This window comes from Dipodomys spectabilis, unplaced genomic scaffold, assembly GCF_019054845.1.
Source record: "Dipodomys spectabilis isolate Male_0828 unplaced genomic scaffold, ASM1905484v1 ptg000234l, whole genome shotgun sequence".
Taxonomy (NCBI): Eukaryota; Metazoa; Chordata; class Mammalia; order Rodentia; family Heteromyidae; genus Dipodomys; species Dipodomys spectabilis.
Window position 1 is genome coordinate 10,289,111 of NW_024870911.1, and position 21,452 is coordinate 10,310,562.

General features: G+C 36.9%; 1 protein-coding gene and 1 pseudogene across 1 annotated transcript in view; one reads left to right on the top strand and one right to left on the bottom strand.

Annotated features, from left to right (window-relative positions):
- Grip1 (glutamate receptor interacting protein 1) overlaps nucleotides 1-21,452 on the top strand; it is a 607,772-nt gene that overhangs the window by 45,442 nt on the left and 540,878 nt on the right. The gene's annotated exons all lie outside the window — the stretch shown is intronic.
- Nucleotides 7,680-7,768, bottom strand: LOC122124452 (annotated as a pseudogene).

A 21,452-nucleotide genomic window follows, 5' to 3' on the forward strand; every position in this document is an offset into this window, starting at 1 on the left:
TTTGCTCTCTTGCATAGTAGCTGCTGTTGCTGAAATGGCTAGAATGGCTTCTCCATTCTTATCATAGGTGTCACAGTAGGGTTGGCTGGAACTGTTCAGGCTGGTTTTGAGGACGCATTTCTTGCTTATGTCATATGTCTCCATTGTTTTTCACAAGAGAATAGATGAAAGATACCTAGTCTATTAGAGGCTAGATCACTGGGCATGTTACTTCCACGGCATTCTCTTGGTCAAGGCAATTTTCCGAGCCAGGCCAAATTCAAAGGAAAGAATCTTTCTTTTGGGTGGAACAGCATGTGCTGCTCTGTGGCAGAAGCTTTATAAATTACCTAATTTGCCATGCTTCCCACCATCCTTATCTCCCTCTGCATGGACTTTAAATTCCCTTCTATCTTCCTAACTAACCACCCAGAGAAAATGTACCTCATCCTCCAAGACATCTCCTGATGTCACCACTTTTATGAAAAGACTGATTGCATAATTTATCAAACAGATTTGGACACTTGGTGAGAAAAAGGGGCCATGAAAATGAGAGCAGGCATAGACTGGGATTGTTCTTAGAAAAGTAGGGCATATAATAACTGTTCCTTATTTTTATATTCCTGAATGATCTTTCCCTTCTGCCGAATTTGATCCTATCTTGATGGGACCAAATTTAGTGACCTGACATTCAAGCAATTTAAGCTACTCAGAATGCTACATCTGGGACAACAGTGACTGTTCTTTTGCATGGTATCTACTGTGCATCTACTGCATGGTATCTACAGAAGCAACATCATTCCTGATATTTTGGGTGAGAATAACTGTTAAAGCTCTGATTATTATTTCATCATCATCATTATTATTTTATTCCTGGTACTTTGAGTGCAAATAAGACTTACTCTTTTATTTCCCCTTGCCAGAGCATTTGGTATAGTGCTGTTCATCTACTAAACATTCTATTATTAGTTGAAGAAGAGAGTAGAAGACATTGAAACCTGCTGCTGCTTCCTCCTCCCCCTTCCCCTTCCCCTTCCCCTCCTCTTTCCCCCTCTCCTTCCCCCTTCCCTCTCACCTTCCCCCTCTCCTTCTCTTCCTGCTCCTCCTCCTCCTCCTCCTCCTTCTCCTTTTTTCTTCTTTCTTCTTCTACACTTGTACTGGGACTTAAATCCAGGGCCTTGTGCTCTTGCTTGACTTTACTTTCTCTTTTTTAAATTGCCCAAGGCTGGCTCCACTTCCACTGTTGGGCTAGGTAACTGGAGGTAAGAGTGTCATGGACTTTTCGCCTGTGCTGCCTTTGAACCCTAATCCTCAGATCTGAAGCTTCTAGGCAGCTAGGATTACTTATTGATAAAAAAAATGAGAAAAAATATACCTATGCTACATATTTTATAGCGGCAATATAGAGGTCAGAGGAAATGATGAGTGTAAAAGCACTTTGAATTACTATATATGAAAGTGCTTGAATAGATACAAGACAGTATTATTTCAGTATGTTTATTTGTTTCATAAAGGATACCAGGTGCCAGGCGCCAGGAGTCCCCCTGCCAGCTGCAGATGATAGTAGTAATGATGCTGGCAGTGGGGCCAAGAGTGAACTACCATCAAGGTTGCTTTAACTTCCTGTTCTATTTTAATGCAACTTTGTTGTTGCCTCCCAAGTGGGGATAATATTGTTTTGGTGATTCAGTAGCAGTTTCTGATTTTTTGCCAACTTTTTTTCATGTCAGCAGCTGAGAAGGCTCCTGCAGGATGGATTGTGTATCCTAGACATTGAAGGGGAATCGCTGTCTTTCCATTATAGCGAAGTTGAAACCAGAAGCTGGATTTTTCACACTCTGCATCCATTTCAGGATTGTTTTCTTCTTAGTGGCTTTGGGCGTAGTTGATGCCCTTGTCAAGCCATGCATACTCTCTTTTCCTTCACGCTCTCATTTTCAGATACCCAACATGGAATTCCTGTCAAAAGTCTTTTTAGAATGCTTCTCCAAAACTCTGAGGACTTCCTGAATTATAGAATTCACCAGGCCCATGTTGTAGTGAAGATGCCAGTCTGTCTGCTGTAAGCAGGATTTATTTTAGGGCATCTCTCAAGCTTTTTGTTTTATTCTACTCAGAGTCAAGAGAACTCCCCTTGGGGACAGTGAAATATACCCTGGCATATTTCTCCTGAGCACATGTTTATATTTCAGCATGAAAGAACCCCCTTAGCTTGCTAAGAATTTATGTAGCAAAGGTTGCAATTTCTCAAGTCCCTTGTAAAATCATTATGGTTGATATGACCTCTGGGATAATGCACATCTTAAAGTGCTGCAGAATATCAGCTTTCATGTTTCTTCATCAGTATAGACCTCTACTTATTGATGTAATTATGGGTGTATATGCCTACATGCCTTCTTAGATTTTCTCTCTTAGATAATAGGATTTATTGCCTTTAAAAAGACATAGTGCCTATGAATGTGGCATTTTACTTACCCAGTAGAAATTCTTTTTGCTGTTCATAGCTAATATTTAATTAGTGATTAGGATAGTTGTTTTTTATTTTCTTAACATAACACTTAAAATTTTAAGCATTCTGAAAGAAAGTTTTATAGAATACAATAAATATGTCTTTGCGAGTGTATGGGGAAGCACAGAAATGGAGAGGCAAAGGGTGAACAAATGCAGCACTGGACACTATGTTGAAAACCAACTATACAGCTTGTGGGTGTAATGGGGAAAAAACTGGGAGAGAGTGAGGGAAGGGGTGACATTGTTCAAAAAGAAATATACCCTTTATCTTACTTATGTAACTGTAACCCCTCTGGACATTGGCTTTATAAAAACAATAAAAAATTTAAAAAAGAATACATTAAACACTTTTCAACATTTTAAGTCAAAGATATTAAATGTAATTTGTTGTTTTGGGTCACTCAGGGTCATGCAGTACTTGATTATATCTATTCCCAAATTGGAGTCAGCAGAGAGGCTATTGATTGCATAGTTTTGTACTCACAACAGTTCTTTGTGATCATGTGTATTTTTATATTTTTTCTTCCAGGAATACTCTTAGCCTTTACCATGTTAAAGTTCAAACTTTTCTTAAATAGAATAGACCAGAGAATTCTCTTTTGGTTATATTAGTTATAGTTCCTTTTGAGAGTTTTTTGAACTAAGCCCCTAAAACCATCCCCTTACCTCATAAAAATTACCTAACAATTTAGCAAATTTTTAAACCAGACTATTTCTGGAAGTGAAAGGTAACTTTGTTAATAGTTACACTGGGACAATATCTGTGAATTTTGACTTTCTGAAACAAACCAGGATCATTAAGGCTGCCATAAAATTTAAAAATAAGCTATGAAACCATGGAAGCATTTATTGGCTGGTAACTGTAAAGCTCAGAGGTTCAGATGGCTTCTGGTATAGTTTCATCAAGGATAGAGCTTCATTTACATAGCTTCATTGGTAAGGTTTACCCCTGAGTTGGTTTGGGTTATGATATAAAATACTTCTAGTGTTTTCAGGTTACATCTTGCCATGTGAGGTTGCATATTTTGTTATCAGAAAAGAGAGCATCTTTTCTTTAGAATTCTCAGTGGAAATCCTGAACTGAGCTGATTGGACGCTTCAAAAATTCCAAGTACTTGTTGATTTGGATGTGTTACACTATTAGTGTAGGGAAAAAGGTGGGATTATTGTATTACTGTGGTTATCAGCAAATCTCTCTGGAAATTAGTGTGTCTTAATTCTATCCAGGTGGAATGGCTTGTTATAACATTGGAAGCTGGACAGAATGGATATAGTAGTCAGTTATATTGCCCAATAGACACCCCTTCTTTGTTTTCTCAACTCTGTAGGGATCTTGGTGACAGCCATTCAAATTGATTAGAATTCCCTGTAAAATAAAACAATAATGCTGAAAATGCCCTTCAATAATGAGTGTGCATGACTACTGGATTGTAACTCTGTTTTGACTACTCAGACCTTTTTTTTCCCCCTAATTCTCTCTTGTGTTCTAGGTAGATGAAGCCAAATAACTGAGCATTAGACAGTAATATTAAGACAGATTTGACCAATAAATTACTGAGAAAATAATAAGAAATACTTCTACTAACTGTATTGCAAATAATGTATGTTCATTATTTAAAAAATAGAGAAACTGTTTGAAGGTAATAAAGAGAATTTGTAATTCTTTTGCTCTGACTTTAAAATCAGATTAAAATTTGACCTTCTGAAATGAAAATTGCTTGTTTTTATATAAGCATTTATGTATGGAAGTAGAAAGTCTATTCTGTTTTTGTAAATCAGAAAAAAATGGCATTTATTCTGTGTTGTACTTGACATTTTTCCTCAACAAATGTTGCTCAAATTATGTGATTTAATAATTTATATTACCTGTCTAACACTTTATCTATGTATTTCCCTCTGTGAAATACAGGCTAGAAAATAATAAGTTTTTCAAAAGGTGAAAACATTTTTCATAGGCATGTTATTTTCTAGTTACAAAACTTATATTTATTCAGTAGATCTCAAAAGAAAATTATTTTTAAAAATTACTCTTTTCTTTTATATATAAAATTTTATTGTAAAAATACAGAGGGGTTACAGTTACATGAGTAAGGTAATGAGTACATTTCCTATTGAAAAATCACTCTTTAAAGGCACACATTTCTTTATCATTACCCTTAGAACACTATAATGAATTCAATACAAATTACTTTTTAAGGGATTTATCTTTGAGTCTTTAGTATATAGGTATATAGGCTAAGAGAAACTTCTTTACCCTCTGAAATTTTGTAACTAAGTTGGTGAAATAAACAGACAGTAGGCAGATTAACAGGAGAAAGGATTTACAGACTTATTATGTGGCATCACATGAAAAAAAAGTAAATATTCCAAAACCTAGTGTAGGTCTGCATGTCTTTTTATGTCTTCTTCTATGAAGAAGGACTACCCTGTTCATAGGTGGAAAAAGAAGAGGAAGACAGGAGATAATTTAGGGGAGAATAAATGATTTTGGGGGAAGATGAATGGCCTGCAGAAGAGTAGATAATTAATAGTCCATGACAAAGGTTGTCTGGGTATGACTGACCTCCAGTCTTTTCTTCTGTAGTGTGAGATAATAATCTTCCTTAGTTGATGAGATTCCCTGGGAAGAAGATTCAGGACAAATGAGTTCTTTTGACACTCTTAGACAGATAAGGGAAATTCAGAGAAATTCCTTCCCTGAATTTGCCGTTTCCTAAGCACGCTCAGTTTGAAGTCCAAAGTGACATATTTTGGGGTGGTATTTCCTGAATTCCTTCACATGAATATGGTAGAAATTGCATATCTGTACATTTGGGATTCCAGGCATGGTGCTTGCAGAGGGAAGGATGTGGCTGAGGGAGCCTGTGGACTTCGTGATAAGAACACACAGCACCAGTCCCATCTGGATCCTAACTCTGTACCTTCATCTTCTTTATCTGCAAAATGAGGGTTTTTGTGATATAAACTTCAAAGTTAAATATGTCATGACATATAAAGCTGTGGTCATAAGGTAGGGATTAGGAAGACATCTTGAGGCTCCTCTGGTCCCAATCTCTTACCAATCACAATGCTGTCCTGGACTATTCTGATAAATGGATTTTCAAATTCTTCTTAAAAAAACCTAAGAACCCTACTGTCTCAAAAGGCAGCCTGTATATATTATTAGTTTAAGTCTTAATGATAACACATACCTTGTTTATGCTTTACAAGAGGCTTTCATATCTACTATTTTAGTTCACTTGTAGCATAAATCATTAAGGAATTTTAAATCATTCTAGGAATTTTTTCTTACATTCAATCCAAACATGCATTTTAATAACTTGAATTTATTGCTTAGAACTAGAGGCAGCATTGTTATCTTGACAGTGTTTTAGATTGCATCCAACAACTATTTCTTGTGTGGCTCCTATACACTAGGCACATATCCTGGGCAATAGAGATATAGAATTGAAAACAGTTTTGTTTTTCCTGTTTTGGAAATTTTTGTCCAGTATGGATGTCTGTGCAGTATGCCTTTACGTCAGGTCTAGCCCACTGCTTTTTTTTGCAAATAAAGTTTTATCGGTGCACAGGCATTACTATTCTTTTTTTGTTTGCTATAACAACAAAAGAATTGTTGCAAAAGACTGTACAATCTTGTAATGCCTAAAACAGTTACCATCTGACCATTTGTCAACCTACTTTGTTGATCCCTAGTTGGGGAATGTTTCTGTGGTGTTAAGTTGCTATGAATGAGATTAATAGGGAGGACCTAATTTAGATGGGGTAATAAGTGAGGTCTTTGTGAAGAAGTCACAGACAAGCTGCACATTGGACAAAGAAAGATCTGAAATAATGTGAGGATTCAAGAAGCCAAAAGGCAGAAGGATAATTTGCATGACATCTTGCAGAAGGAAAATGTTATGCTGTATTTGGAAATTTAAAGGAAGGCCAATGTGGCTGGAACTTAAGGAGGAGTGAAGTGTATGGTTTTAAGGTCATCTAAGAGGGTAAGTAAAGGCCAAGCTATTCATCTCTTTCTGAAAATATTACCAAATATTTTAAGTAGTTTTGAATTTTAAAACAACCTGATGGAGATGGAGAAAAGTAGTTGCTTATGGTGAGCCACTTGCTTTATGATGTATATCAGGAGGACGGGGATCAAGAATGACTCCCAGCTGTTTAGTGTAGTCAGTGAGGTGAATGGAGTTTCCATTTATGAGATGGTTAGAGAAACAGCAAACTTAGACTACGATAATGATTAAAGTTTGGAGATGTTGAGTTTGGAATGCCAGCGAGATATCTAACAAGACATCTGAAGCATGCAGGAAAGATATGAGCACTAAGTATAATTTGAAATCACTAGCATTTATAGTTTTTTGAAATTGTGTTGGTGAGTAACATTGACTAGGATGAAGGATGTCAGGAGGAAGGTAGTTGATGCAAGAACTTAGGCCTCAGATGCTCATAGTTCAGGTGGAAGTGAAGGGGGAAGTCTTCAAGGAAACTGAGGAACTTCCGTGAACAGTGATCCCTGTTGCAAGGGGAGAGTGTTTCAGGGAGCCTGGTTTCATTTGCCCCATGCTTCTGCCCATAGAAGTACCCATCAGACTGTTGACTAGAGCAGGAGCAGCTACAGGACTGGTGTGAGCATGCACTAGATTAGAGTAGCCTGGGAGACACTTGAATAGAAGTGAGGTAAATAAACAATGTTCACATTTGGCCATGAAGGATAGAAAAAAGAAGGTTCCAGATACACAGCAGAGGAGATTCAGACAAATGTTTTAAGATTCCTGAGTGGTGATGGTAGAAAAAAATGGGATAGTGAAGACAGAGGAGATGAAGTATGCTAGGTGATATATCTGAGAATACCAGATGAGAGACAGTCCTGAGCTCATGAAGCAGGTCTTGTTTTCCATGGGGTGGGGGAGAGCACGTCTTAGGTAACAGGAAGTAGTGAGGTCAAGATGCAAGGTAGGTTTGCCCGTATGCTGGCAGTAAGCCACCATGGGTGGCTTCTGGGTACTTTGTGAAATATGAAGCAAGTTCACTTGCTGAAAGTGGGAAGGATAGCTGGAAGGGAATAAGAAGTTGTTAGTTGTGGTTAGTTGTTGCTGTTACTCTGAGAAAGTGTTCATCAGTGGAGGCTGATGTCTAAAACTTTGTTAACTACTCTCTGGCTTTGTGGTAATTACTGAGGGTGAGACATACCTGGAAGATGATAATTTGGTCACACATGATAGTGTGGTAAGATACAATTGTAACAAACTATAGAAATGATCCCTGAAAGTATAGTCTTAATTTCACTGTATTTAATGTTGGTGTAATTTGTGGAGGGGAAGGGCAAAACAAATCGTTTAAATAGAGATACAGGTGGAGCCATTGCAACAATGAGATGTACAAGTCATTATGTAGAAAAACGAACTTTACAACTTTGGCAGGGGGTGGGGGGAGAGGTGGAGGGGGTGGGAGGGGGTGGGAGATGGGAAGGGAAAACAAAGGAGGAGGCAACAATGCTTGATAAGAAATGTACTCATTATCTTGCCCATGTAATTGTAACCCCTCTATACAGTATTTTCACAATTAAAAAAAAAGATACATTGTAAAGAACTCTTTAAATCTTCTATGAGGTGAATTGATAGAAAATAGAAAGAAGAAGCAAAGGGGTGGGGTCGGGAGACAGGCTCACACCTATAAAATCCTAGCTACTCTGGAGGCTGAGATTTGAGGAATATAGTATGGGGCCATACTGGGCAGGAAGTTTGTGAGACTCTTATCTCCAATAAATACCCCCCGAAAGCTGGAAGTGGAACTATGGCTCAAGTAATAGAGCACTAGCCTTGAGCATAAGAAACACAGGGACAGCTCCTAGGCCCTAAGTTCAGGCCTCAAGACTGGCATGAAAAATAAAAAATAAAAAGAAAAGAAAGTTGACCTCTGAGGTTAGAGGACCCTATTCACACAGGTTTAAGAGAATAGACACCTGCAATAGACACAGACTTGAGTCTTCTGATAGCCAGATTTCAATTAAGGTAAGAAGGTGATGGTAAGGGGAAACAAAGGAGGAGGCAACCATGCTTGATAAGAAATGTACTCATTACCTTGCTCATGTAATTGTAACCCCTCTGTATAGTATTTTCACAATTAAAAAATTAAAAGAAGGTGAAGTCAAGGAAGTTAATCTGACTGTTAAGAAATATGCTGAGGAGTTTAGTGGTCTTCTAAGTTTTCAAAAGCTGCAGTTGAAGGATGTAGGAACATGGGGGTAAATGGTCACTGGTCAAGCAGAGAGCCTATTTTGAGCAGCTAGGGTGATACATTTGTGGCTGTCTATACCATTAGTGGTCCTTCCCCGTATCATGTCTTTGTATGATTTACTTTGGTCCCAGTTGGCATATTACTTTAGCCAGTCTAACACTCAGCTATTGGAGATATCTGGTTACTCACCTGGAGAGATTACATGGAGAGATTATTTGGACCATCGGCCATGCAGAGAGGGAGAACTAAGGACTGTTTAGGAAGAGAGGTGGAGGGTGGGGAGAAGCTCAGTTATCTTTGGCTGAGCCTAGTCCCAGGATACCTACCAGCTGACTCCAGGCACTTCCTGAGTATAAGATTACAAGGACTACCTAGCTACGTTTAGCCAGAAGATAGAGAAGAATGAGAGAGAAAAAGAAGAAGAGGACAGACAGAGGAAGCTTAGTTTTAGCCTCTGAGTTATGTCATAGTTTGTGAGCCTCACTGCAACTGAGATGTCTGCATTTACAAGGTAAGCAAGGAAGCAGCAGATGTTGGGCATGTTGTTGGATTGGATTTGTTGTTGCCCTAAAAGAGTGTCACTAGGGCCTAGCAAGATTGGCCCATACCCTGGATGAAAGGCTCCCCATTTTTGCACCCAGGTAGCTATAATGAAGAGGTGAACACAATACTGCTATCCGTTCCTCCAGCAATATTTTCCTTCTGACGAATCAGTTTGATTTCCTTTAGTCCTCTCTCATATCTGATTTAAAAACTCGAATATTCTTGTCATGTTCCCAGGGTATATTCTAGTTTGTTGATGACCTTCTTAAATGTGTCACCCAGACTGAACTCATCAATGCCTGAGATGATGCTAGCTGGACATAATAGAAAAGAACCATTATATTTTCTTTTTTTTTTTATAATAAATGATAAAAGTCACAGCTTTATTTTCTGTAAATCTTGAAACAATGTGAAATGTTGTATCATCATAAAATCTCACGTGTCTAAGTTTTTTCTGCGTAATTCTGGGTTACAGAGAAGTTAGTCAAAATTATAAAGTGAAAAAATTCAGATGTGTTATTAAATATAACAGTACATAGTATACACTCTAAAATAACTAATGCCTTCTTTGCCATTATATTTTCTTGTTTTAGACATTATTCTTTTTTTTTTTTGCCAGTCCTGGGGCTTGAACTCAGAGCCTGGGCACTGTGCCTGAGCTTCTTTTGTTTAAGGCTAGCGCTCTACCACTTGAGCCACAGTGCCACTTCTGGCTTTTTCTGTGTATGTGGTAGTGAGAAATCGAACCCAGGGCTTCATGCATGTTAGGCAAGCACTCTACCACTGAGTCACCTTCTTTTAAAATGTAATTTTAGATTGCTTTGTCTTTTGGGAGAAGTTCTAATACTGTTGACTCATATTTAGCTCGAAAGTAAATAAAACCCTTCTGTCTCTTATAAAGCACAAAAAACTATTAGGTCCAGTTCTGTTCAAAAGTTGTTTGGTCATTTTTTTTTGAATTTAGGAACGAAGAATAAAATAGAATATGCTGCTTTATATACATTAAGGGATAAAGAATAAGATAGAATAAGCTATGTTTTTGTGTTAATCTATTATTGTCTTTTTGTTACTTACCCTGTAGGCCTTGTATTATTTTAAAGTCTGGTAACTATGTGGTCTTTTTTCTTTATATCACTGATAAAAAGTATGGTAAGGGAGGTATTGGAGACAATCGATCCTTTGGAATCTCCATCAAGGTTGACGTCAGTCAGTGAAAAAACACCCTCTGAGACAGTAGTTCCTTGCCTAGAAATACAGTCCTCATATCCATCACACCTCTCTTTAGTAAAAGCTTAATGTGAAGATGTTACATGAATGTGAAGTAGAAGTAGCATGGGCATCACATGATAGGATCTGATGTTTGCCCTTCAGCTAGTTTATTTAGAATAACCTCAAAAGTTTAGCCTAAATTTTTTTGAAGAGAGTAGTATTTGTTTTCCTCAGTTGTATGTGTCTATCTTTTTACTAAATGTAAAAAGAAAAAAGTACAACCTTCATTGGAGCTTCTTATCTCTCTTGGCAGATGATCATTAGGTTATAGTGAGTTTAAATAGGATGCTCAGAAGCAGTGAAGAACTTTGATCCATCTGTCACATTAGTCCTTGATTCTATGGAAAGACATCATTTTAGGATCAGCCTGGATCACAGTTAGTATTATTTAAAGGCTGTATTATATAAAATGGCTTTGAGAATGATCATAATAATCTGCTCTGTACAATAAATTCCATTCCCAAATAGCAGGAGACAGTGTGGTCTTGTAGCATTTTTGTCTTTTAACAGTACCAAATAACTCAATACAGTTTTGAGAAGAGCTTCATGCCCTCTTGTCAAAGTTAATTGAAAGATAAGCATCTTTCTCTATGTTGTTTGCAAAGCAGGTGAAGCCAGTGGCTAATTACTCTCAAAAAGAAAGCAAAATAATTCCCACCAGCAATTAGATATACAATATCAAATATATTGCTTTTTTGCTTGATTCCAAAGGGAAACAATTCATAACTAATTCAATCTGGGAATACAAGAGGACATAGTTTTTAAAAAATAAAAACTGAGGTAGAGATCTGTTTTTTTTTTCTACTCTTAAAATAATTTCAGATTAAAGTTTGGGTTTGTAACTACTGTGCCCAAGTACTGTTTATCAGTTCTAGTTTGATGTGTATATGTGTTTTTTAAAACTGTACAATATTTCTTATTACTTTTTGAAAGTTATCAGAATATAAATAATGATGCATTGAGTTAGCCTGCAGTTAAAATGAATTCATAGACTTACTGTTTGAAGTCTTTTAAGAAGAAATTTATGTGAAATATTGTGTATGAACTGGGACATATGTATCCACACTCCACATTTCCCACAATCCCAAATAAATTGGTTATTTCTGAGGATTTCTTTTCAGTGTTTATTTTTCTGTATGTACATCTGTATTTTGAGCATTAATAAGGCAGTAATCTTTATTCGTACATCTCTTTCTAAACATAGGAAAAGACAATAAAAGCATTTTAGACTGGCTGTAACTTTTCAATGAATATGGAAGGATTTGAAGATATTCAGTCATTTGTCAAAAAGAGAAGTTTACATACATGCATATTATCTTATGTCATAGAACCTTTATTATGATTGATTACTTCTGAGCTATATACTGTGCAGATGTTTTATTCATAAGTTATTTCTGCTAAAATTCCATGGGTTCCTATTTCATTTTCCTCAGCTGAATATGCTATGATTTTGTTTTTGTTAAATTTATCCTTATGTAGGCAATATTATTTCTGAGATGACGATGCATGCTGTAGGCCTAGAACACAGCTGTTTGTAAAAATCTAATGATTGTTGACTGCAGTTAAATTCCCATGAGTTGATAGTATTGGTAGCAAAGATTCATTTTGCAAGAAAATTCTAACTTTGATGTATACAACAAGATTACTGTTATACTATGTCCCTAATTTTATGTTATACTATGTCCCGAATTTTCCTCTAACAATAGATACTGGTAGAGAAGGCAAAGGGAAAAAAATGACAAATGAGTAGTCAGAGTCACAAGAGGAACAAGGATGTAGAGCAAACTTACCTGGCTAGTAAACTTCTTTGTAGTCTGTAGTAACTAAAACAATTACCTGGGGATACCAACATAATATTAGTTCATCACTCTTCTTATTTTATTAGCTTTGTTCTTCTTTTGGGGGTGTACTAAGGAAGCTTTGGGCTTTTCTTCCTACTCATGTAAGAAAAGCAACAGAATGCCAAAAATTATGGAAGAGGATTAACATTTAAGGATTTAAGGATTTAAAATTGTAGATTATTAAAAATTATAGGTTGTATCTGCTGGTAACATCTTTTTTTGGGATTACTTTTCAGAAGGAAATATTGAATGGATTCTTTTTTTCCCCCTATTTTAATCTTGTTGCCCTGAATTTTGGAAGAAATAAGAACATCATTTTGTACTTTGTGTGTGTGTGTGTGTTGTGTGTGTGTGTGTGTGTGTGTGTGTGTGTGTGTGTGTGTGTGTGTATGTAACAAGATTACCATCTGATCTAGTTAGCAATTTAAGCTAAGTTTTTTTGCTCCTCTTCTCACCTGTCACCCTTTTGCTTTCTATATGAGATTTATGTTCCTCATTCTAGACATAAAGTGAAGCTGAAGCTCAGCAGTGGTTGAACTAACTTGATTGTAGCTCTGAATGAAGAAGAATGTGAGAAACCATTGCCTATGTATGTTAATTGTTTTGCAAGCCTGGGAAACATAGTAAATAGCAAACAACACATATAAAACATACATATAAACAAACAAGTCCTTTTTGTTGTTTATTTCTGAGCTGGGCTTATATGCTTCCTTCATTTCTTCTTTTGGAGCTTGTTTCCTTTTGTCTTTCGGCTGGGCCAGTCAGTAAGCCTCTTAGATGCACTAGAACATCATATTGGATAAAGGCTGCCAATTGTAGCTGTTTAACTGTTGGTGCTTACCTGACTGGACAAAGCTGTGGTGAAGTTTGTTTTGCCTTATATTTTGCTCATATTTTTTATATTTTATATTTGCTCATATTTTTTTCTGTCTTTTCTTTTGGATGCCTCTTTCTAGGCATTTTTCCATATGCATTTACCCTTACTGTGTTGGACCATTAAAAGAGCAGACAGCCGGGCGCTGGTGGCTCATGCCTTTAATCCTAGCCACTCAGGAGGCTGAGTCTGAGGATCACAGTTCAAAGCCAGCCCAAGCAGGGAAATCTGTGGGACTCTTATCTCTAATAAACAACACAGAAAACCGGAAGTGGTGCTGTGGCTCAAGTGGTAGAGCGCTAGCCTTGGAGCTGAGGGACAGTGTCCAGGCCCGGACTGACAAAGCCCCATGACTGACAAAAAAACAGAGCAGACAATGTTTTTCCCCCAATAATGTATTAAAAGTGATTCTGCTACCCATGAACGTCTTGGGAAATGGAGGTTTAGAATAGCCATTCTTCAACAAACAGATTACTAGATTCTTTTTTCTGTTCAGAGAGAGACATGCTTCCTAAATATGATCTAAGTCACCAATTTTTGTTTTTGGCATAGTTAAGTAGACATTTGAGTCTTTCTTGCTGTATGTAAATGCTGATCTACTGTTTATTAATGTTATGATCAAGGCAACTTCCATAATCTTTTTGTGTGACAGGTTCTTTACCTGAATATCTCCCTTCCATGAAGGTTATAGGGAGTATGTACATTTGTGTGTGAGATATATGGACTGGTTGCAGGCACACAGTAGGCATTCTGTACATGATAGGTGTTATAACATAACATTGGCAATGAATCAGTTCCAATCAATCCAGTGGATTGCTAGTGGTTTTCTTACTGTCTTTATATTTCAGAACTTTTATTTTGGAGAGGCAAAGCCTAGATTTTATTTTATTATTTTTTTGCAGTTTTTAAAATCATCTTTATGTAGTTGCACAAAGGAGTTGCCATTTAACAAAGCAGATGATGAATACAATGCATCTTAATCAATGTTATTTCAGAACTTTTAGAGTGATATCTATCTTGGGTCAGTTGATAGCGCACTATCATACTGACTCAAGACAGATGTTATCTCCAGACTTTAGGCTCCATATTTAGATTAAGAGAGCATTAAGGACAGAAAACCAGAGTCTGAAATATTTGAATTTGCTTTATGAAGTATTTTTATTTTATGATGGGGAACTCCAAGACATGGACAAAAGAGGATTTTCCTTGTTGTGTTTTCTTTGTTGATGTTTTTAATGTACTATGTGGTTTTTTTTTTTTTTTTATGTATGTTCTTCCCCCTATAGTATATACCCTGTTGTTACTGTATTTGATTTTGATACTCTGGTATTGCATATACATTTATTTGAATTAGGGAAGGGAAGGAAAGGGAAGGAGAACAACAAAATGGTGAGACAAAGGACAAAGGGGAACCAACGCAACGGCGATATACACAAGACAGTATGTTAGAAAAGATCTGTACAACTTGCAAGGGGATGCTGGGGGAGGAGGGAAAGTAGGAGAAAAACTAAGGAAGAGGTAGCAAGTCTTACAAGAAATGTACTTATTACCTTACTTATGTAACTGTAACCCCTCTGTACACTACCTTGACAATAAAAAATAAATAAGAGAAGGGGAATGAAATAGTAGCAGTTATCATGTATTAGATGTCAATTATATTACAGAAATAACTGTGTAGAATTGTATGATTAAGAAGTTCATTGGAACATTACTCATGTAAACAACAAAATGTAATAATCTATGTGTAACATATTTACCCTTCCTCTAGTTGTAGTTTTCTTAGAATGTGAAGCTGGTATGGCAAGTTGCTATGGAACAGAGGGTATGAGGATACAGAACTTACTGAAATGTGGTGTTTACATGTCGACTTTTATGTTATCTTGGAGTTTTGGCATTTAGTAGAGAAGGAAACAGGGGCTCATCCCCAACAAAACTGCTATTTCCTCATAGTGTGTAGTACCCAAGAGACTTTACATCTGCTGCTAATCAGCCAAGGAGAACAGAAGGCCAGTAGAGAGGGAAAACCAGTGTACTAATGGCTAAGGGAGTGGAATTAGTGATGCTAGACTCTCTTCCCTAGATAGTCTTCCTTGATGACAAATGGCTAACTGGTCTTTGAACTAACCCAGATAAAGAATAAGTAATATTTTGCTTAGAGAAGCCTCTGAAGTTACCTACTGAAAAAGCAAAAGAAAGAACAGAGGAAAGGAAATAGAAATTCATAAAGGAAAGGATAGAAGAAAAGCTTGATTTTGTCATAGCTCTGTGGGATTCCATTAGGTTCTCTTAAACATGATAGCTTGAGAGTGTGGAATGGAGAAAAGAAAAATAGATAAAAATACAACATCCTGAATCATGAACCGAATTACGCTCATGTGGCTGTTACAGTAAAGGAAAAATAATTAGTTTTGTTTCTTAGAGCTCAAGCATTTTTATTTATTTGTTGTCTGAGTTGCCTGAACACTTTGAATAACAGACCTTTGTGAGAGGTTGAAGCAATTACTGTGTAAATGTAAGGTAATGTAGAGTAATTTTATTCCATGTTCCAGAGTGTTCTGAGACTAATACATAGTATTTAATATGTGTTCTACTGCTGTAATTTGTGGTGGTGGCGTATTGTTTACATCTTTTAATATTTAGGTCAGTGAATTCCAACATGAAGATTTCATGATTTAAATGCTTTGCTCAGGTTGACTTCAATTTTTGACAGATTGTACAGTTCACAAACATTATGTTTTGAACAAAAAATATTGTTGTGCTGCAGTCCTTTGTAATAAAGAGAATTGGTTGTATCTATTATTACTATAATGATAATGAAAGCACTGTATTTGTTCCCATTGGACTTGAATCTAATATTGTTCATTTACTATTCAATACTTGCAGGATTCTAAACCTCACATAATTCTCTTGATTTACAACTTGGTATGTATTTTTATTGGGGTATTTGCCAACCCCCCCCCCCGCAATCTTGTATGTACTATGCTATATGTTATGTCTGATTCAGCTTTATTGGGCATCTGTGTAAACATACTTGTCAGTTCAGAGGGACAATGTACAAATGGCTAGTAGGGATTATGGAAGGTTGGGACGTGCTTTTGTGGCATGTCTGATTGTCTCATGAAACTTATGTAATGGGAAAGGAGGGAACAGCCTGGCTTGTTGTAGGGACTTTTGCTAAATACAGAATTTGTGACAGGGTCACACATTCCAACGCTTCTGTATGTGCAGTGGCTGCAGGGAGAAAGTAGCCAGCATAGGACACATGGGGGTCTTGAGAGAAAAACTATCTCTTTCTGTCTATCTGTTTCTGCCTGTCTCTGTCTCTGTTTCCATAACCATCTCAGTCCCCACTTCCTCACCCCTCCCCCCCCACCTTGCCAACAGCTGTTATTCAACTCCAGCTTCTAATTACCACAAAAGAATGCAGGCATAGAAGGGTTGGGTCCTATTTTTTTAGGGAAAAAAAAACATAGAGAAAAGTTTTAGGTGATAATCTAATTTTTAGGTTTTGGTCAATAATTAAAAACATTTAAAAGACCTCAGAAGATTATGCATGTGTGTATCTGTCAGCTTATAGCCTCTGGTCTACATTTCTGTCAGTCACAGAAAATATTTATTGCCCACATCTGCTGCTCATCTCTTTTTGGAGATGCACATGTATCTTCAGGCTTTTTTTTTTTTTCTTTCCATTCTCTCCTTTTCACTCCTGGAGCCCATGGAAGAGAATTTAGATAGTGTATAAGCTCTCAGTATAATTTATGTGTTGAAACACTGGTGGAAACTTGGTTCTTTTAAGCCAAAAAGCTGAGCTGAGCAAAATCTGAAGAGACAATCAGAACTCATTTAAACAAAATGTCCAGAAGGAGCAGAGCTGGGATAAGCAAGTAGAGAAACCAAGTGAGATTGGATTAGCCAGGAAGGACATTGCAAAAGCACAAGTGAAGGCAATCTGACATCAGTGCTCAGCAGCAATGTTGGTAGAAAGATGGGAAGTCATTTCTCTACCTGGGGATAGAGATGAAATATAGGATAACTGGTCAAATTTGAATTTCAGATAAATAAGATTTTTCTTTTGGTTGTAAGTATGGGCAAAATATTGCATCGGACATGCTATGCAAAGACATTAGTCATTGTTTATCTAAAATTCAAAATGAAAGTGGCCTCTTGCGTTTGTACTTGTGAGCCAGGTCAAAATCCAGAGTCTAAGCCAAACTGTCCACAAGCAATAAGCCAGAATACAGAGAAAAAAAATGTAATATATTCTTTAATAGTGTTTGGCCTGGCTGGCTGGTAAGGAAGTATTGTCATGAAGTAGCTGAACATTAAAAATAAATATAAAACATAAATATATATACTATACATATATATTTTATGAGAAGTATTCACATGAAGAGGAGGACCAGGCTAACTGTATGCATAGCAAATGTGGATGTGCATAAAAAATACAGTTCAGGTGTTTGTCTATGATTGACTGAAGCATCCCTCAAAGGATGCATTCTTAAGAATGTTTTGGAAGTATGTTGAAATGATTGATAAATTAAAATTTGATTGATAGGAGATAGTAGTAGTGGTTAACATTATCCCTATTATTTGGCTAAAAGAGATCTGAGAAATATAACTAATTCTTACACATTATGTGCTTCATAAAAACATTTTATATGAACTGCTTTGGGTAATTGAACATGTATGCTATTATTCTTGCCCTTTATATTTATCTGCTTTATTTATAAAATAATTGTGCTAGGCTCTGAGGATAAAAAGAGATACATAAGACAAAGTTGCCTTCCCCAAGAGGTTCCCATTTAGTTCAAGGTGACATAGACATGGAGCAAATAAAGAGCAGCACATAATATAAATGTGTTTGCTGTTACGTGGCTTGCTATTTGGTAATTGTAGCAAAGGTTTTAAAATCTTAATGGACAGGGGGAGGTAGAAGAGCTCAGTTTTTGAAAGGACAACTGCATGAGAATAGTTATGGGTGCAGGAATTTGTAGGTCACACAGGAGTGGGTTTTGAGTGTAGCAGTGTGATTATCTGTTCTTATCAAAATATGTCACATTATGATAAAAATTTAACAGATGTTATGACTGTATAGGTCCGTGAACTATAACTTGGTTCTCTGTTTTTCTTTTTGTTATATTTACTATAAATCCTCCTTTGCATTTTTTCCTTCTTGCTTCCATAGGTTCATTAATAAATTAAATAGCTCCTACTATGTTTTTCTTTATTAGTAGTTACTGCTCTTTGCCATTATTTTTTATGACTTTTTGTTGGTTTTGATATTCAACTTCTTAATCTTCTCATTTTTGAGCTTTCATTTTGTTTTGCTTCTTGTTGACTTATAAATAAATAAAAATATATTTGAGCCAGGTGCTGGTGGCTCATGCCTGTAATCCTAACTACTCAGGAAGCTGAGATCTGAGGATTGTGGTTTAAAGCCAGCCCAGGCAGGAAAGTCCAAGATATTCTTATCTCCAATAAACTACTCAGAAAAAGCCAAAAGTGGCACAGTGCCTAAAGTGGTAGAACACCAGATGAGCAAAAGAAGCTCAGGGGAAGTACCCAGGCCCTGAACTCAAGCCTTAGGACCTGGTCTCTCTCTCTCTCTCTCTCTCTCTCTCTCTCTCTCTCTCTCACACACACACACACACACACATACACACACACACACACACACACACACACATACACTCACATGTGCATGCTCGCACTCTCTCTCTCTCTCTCTCTCTCTCTGTCTCTCACACACACACACACACACACACACACACACACACACAAATGAATTTGAGTGCCAACTATGTAGGAAAGCCAAAAGGTAATGGTTTTAGAGCCTGTGTCTGAGGATTGCTGAGTTTCAATCTGCCTCTATCACTCACCAGCTGTGTAGCCTTGGGCAAGCCGCATAGCATCCCTGGGCCTTATTTTTCAGGGTGGTAAAATAAAATATTAAAAATTATGTCTTTCAGGGGTTAGTGATGGGATTGGTGTTGAAGTACTTTCATAGCATGGGACCAAGCTCTGGGTTTGTTCTCCTGCTGTCTCTCCTACCTCCAAAAAAGTGTGGGATGATGATTATTAACCTATTTTGATGTGTCTATCTGAGGAACCAAAGGCTGTGAAAACTTGGATCATGACACCCAAAGTACTGATATTTTATTATTATTTACTACATTTAAGATGTGAGGCATGAACAAGAAAGACAAGATTTCTACTGACTTAGGGCTATCCTTTCATATTGTTTTAAGTGTGATGAAGAAAATATCCTAATAAGATGGAGGGATCATTTGTACTGGGACCTGAAGAAGGGCTCAACTACCCCTTTAAAAAAAGGAAAGTATTGGAACCTGTTTTAATTATGGCAGCTGTGATACAGTATAGAGGGAATGCAAATGCTACTGGGGAGAGAGGGGAAAAAATGGAAGCAGTATGTTCTCCAAATGAAGGGGCTGGAAGCTAAGGCTCTTTGGTTGTGAAGAAAGAAGGCTACATGCCTGTTGGTATTGGGTCCCTAGCCTGTTGTCCTATTTTTCTCTGAGGAATGAGATAATCTGTGGAGATTGGGGAAGGGAGGAAATGGCAGGTGGAGGAGAGGAGGCTCCTTTGAAAGTTTGAGGAGATAAGTGAATTTATTAAATGAACTTGTCAGGGATCTGCAGTGAGATTCTAGGCAACTCATAGTGCCCATTGGGATTTGTGGTCATGAATTTAAAATGAGGCTACTCAGCAGGGTTGCATGCATAAAAACATTTTTCTCAGAAAGATACATTGGCAGTTTATTTTTCTGTGATTTGCACATAACTAAAAATGTGTTATCTAATCTTCAAACCAAAATATACCAACTTCCCTATGTGATTAGTCAAGAACAGTTATTAAGCCAAGTGTGGTGGTACACACAGATAATCTCAGTACTTCAGGCGCTGAGGTAGGAGGATCATCAATTTGAGGTCAGCCTCAATAATAATGAGACTCTGTCTCAAAAGAAAAAAACCAAAAAACCCAAAAATAAAGATCTGTTTAATACAGAAGAACTATTACTAAAACTTTGACAGGTATAAGTTTTAATTTTGAAGTGTTTTGAACTCAGGGCTTCATGCTTGAGCCATTCCACCTTGCATTATTGGTTATTTTCAAGACAGGATTTTGTCTTGAAATGTCCAGGCTAGCCTGGGCTTTGATCCTTCTACTTATGCCTCCCTGGGTTGCTGGGGATAACAGGCACATGTCCTAGGACAAGACAGTAATTGACATGAAAATTTTCCCTGGACTGGTCTTGAACCATGATCCCTTGATTACCACCTCCTATATAGCTAGGATTACCAGCTTGAGCCATTGTACCCAGCTGTCCAAACCTTTTGAATCGTTTTCTGCTGTGACATGACACCTGCCTGTCACAGTAGCCAGTAGCCGTATATGATTTTTGAACTCTTGAAACATGTCGAATGCTTTTTTAACAAACTGAAATCTTCATTTTTATTTGTTTTTTCACTATTTAAGAGCTGCATATGGCTAGCAGCTATTATTTTGGACAAGAATTGTAGACATTACCATTGCCTTCTGACATTTATTATTGTCGAAGGAATCCAGACTCAGTTTGATTTTAGAAATTTGAAGTTTTATGAATGGTGGATATAGTCTTTCAGACTTCCTTTTTTATAAAAAAAAATAATGAAACTTATTGAGCATGTGACAGGTTCTTCCCAGATTCTAGAAGTTTTCTTTTAGTATGTCTTTTGGAAGATTCATGATGGACAAAAGCAAACATTTAGAACGTGTGAGTTTGTGTCACTGCTATTCAAATTTTGTGTTGTGTGATCTTGTGGAAAATGCCTAAAATTTTCTTGGAATTATTTTTCTACAGAAGTTGCAATCAAGTACAAACAGAAATTCCTCTGCCTCCCCCCACCCGCTCCTTGCACTGCTGGATTCATTTGCTTTGCTTTCTTTTTTTCCATCTTTATTTTTTTATTTAAATTTTAATTTTATTGTCAAGGTGATGTACAGAGGGGTTACAGTTACATAAGTAAGATAGTGAGTGTATTTCTTGTCTATCTTGTTACCCTCAAACATTCTTTCTCCCACTTTCCCTACTCCCAGCCCCCTCTCCCAAGTTGTACAGATCTACATCTTATTCATAGACTCCTCAGGAGAGCTAACAGAACTTCATGATTTTTCTTTTTTAGATTTATCTTTTTCCA